Genomic DNA, 2,192 nt, shown 5'->3' with positions numbered 1-2,192 from the left:
TCTCTGGTTTCTATCTCTCTGTCTGGAGTCTATATCTCTCTCTGGAGTCTATATATCTCTCTAGAGTCTACATCACTCTCTAGTCTACATCTCTCTCTGGAGTCTATATCTCTCTCTGGAGTCTATATCTCTCTTTGGAGTCTATATCACTCTCTGGAGTCTATATATCTCTCTAGAGTCTACATCACTCTCTAGTCTACATCTCTCTCTGGAGTCTATATCTCTCTCTGGAGTCTATATCTCTCTCTGGAGTCTACATCACTCTCTGGAGTCTATATCTCTCTCTGGAGTCTACATCACTCTCTGGAGTCTATATCTCTCTCTGGAGTCTACATCACTCTCTGGAGTCTATATCTCTCTCTGGAGTCTACATCACTCTCTGGAGTCTATATCTCTCTCTGGAGTCTACATCACTCTCTGGAGTCTATATCTCTCTCTGGAGTCTACATCACTCTCTGGAGTCTATATCTCTCTCTGGAGTCTACATCACTCTCTGGAGTCTATATCTCTCTCTGGAGTCTACATCACTCTCTGGAGTCTATATCTCTCTCTGGAGTCTACATCACTCTCTGGAGTCTATATCTCTCTCTGGAGTCTACATCACTCTCTGGAGTCTATATCTCTCTCTGGAGTCTACATCACTCTCTGGAGTCTATATCTCTCTCTGGAGTCTACATCACTCTCTGGAGTCTATATCTCTCTCTGGAGTCTACATCACTCTCTGGAGTCTATATCTCTCTCTGGAGTCTACATCACTCTCTGGAGTCTATATCTCTCTCTGGAGTCTACATCACTCTCTGGAGTCTATATCTCTCTCTGGAGTCTACATCACTCTCTGGAGTCTATATCTCTCTCTGGAGTCTACATCACTCTCTGGAGTCTATATCTCTCTCTGGAGTCTACATCACTCTCTGGAGTCTATATCTCTCTCTGGAGTCTACATCACTCTCTGGAGTCTATATCTCTCTCTGGAGTCTACATCACTCTCTGGAGTCTATATCTCTCTCTGGAGTCTACATCACTCTCTGGAGTCTATATCTCTCTCTGGAGTCTACATCACTCTCTGGAGTCTATATCTCTCTCTGGAGTCTACATCACTCTCTGGAGTCTATATCTCTCTCTGGAGTCTACATCACTCTCTGGAGTCTATATCTCTCTCTGGAGTCTACATCTCTCTCTGGAGTCTGAATCTCTCTCTGGAGTCTGAATCTCTCTCTGGAGTCTATATATCTCTCTAGAGTCTACATCACTCTCTAGTCTACATCTCTCTCTGGAGTCTATATCTCTCTCTGGAGTCTATATCTCTCTCTGGAGTCTATATCTCTCTCTGGAGTCTATATATCGCTCTAGAGTCTACATCACTCTCTAGTCTACATCTCTCTCTCTGGAGTCTATATATCTCTCCGGAGTCTACATCTCGCTCTGGAGTCTATATATCTCTCTGGAGTCTACATCTCTCTCTGGAGTCTACATCACTCTCTGGAGTCTATATATCTCTCTAGAGTCTACATCACTCTCTGAAGTCTACATCACTCTCTGAAGTCTACATCTCTCTCTGGAGTCTACATCACTCTCTGGAGTCTATATCTCTCTCTGGAGTCTACATCTCTCTCTGAAGTCTACATCTCTCTCTGGAGTCTACATCTCTCTCTGGAGTCTATATCTCTCTCTGGAGTCTATATCTCTCTCTTCAGCCAGTGGTGCCAGCAAGAACTCTTGCCAGTGGCTCAGGTCACAGAACAGATAGCCAATGGATGGTATCCTGCTTGCCCAAATGCTGGATTTACAATGGTTGGGTTGGTTGTGTCACGTACGGCGGCCCGTTGTACAGGTGAGGGAGTTGAAATGATTAAATTCTCTTTATTTTATTAGATTATTGTCCGGAATCGTCCCATGCATTATCTGTGTCCTCTGTATAAGGATTCCTAGGAATACGAGTCTCAGCCTCGCCCTGTGTAGGAGTGTACAGAACCCGTCACACTGGTTAAGGAGTGTCAGAGACTTTCACTTCCCTCTTCTGCTGTCATCGATGGCGTCTGGTAATCTGAATGAGAAGGTGGAATGTTCCGTCTGTCTGAACACTTATACAGATCCTGTAATGCTGAGATGTGGACACAACTTCTGCCGGGATTGTATTGGTCGTGTGCTGGATACACAGGAGGGGTCTGGAGGATATTCCTGTCCTGAATGCT

This window comes from Nanorana parkeri, unplaced genomic scaffold (genome assembly GCF_000935625.1).
Source record: "Nanorana parkeri isolate BGI_ZX_2015 unplaced genomic scaffold, ASM93562v1 scaffold3403, whole genome shotgun sequence".
Taxonomy (NCBI): domain Eukaryota; kingdom Metazoa; phylum Chordata; class Amphibia; order Anura; family Dicroglossidae; genus Nanorana; species Nanorana parkeri.
This window is presented reverse-complemented; position numbering follows the sequence as displayed.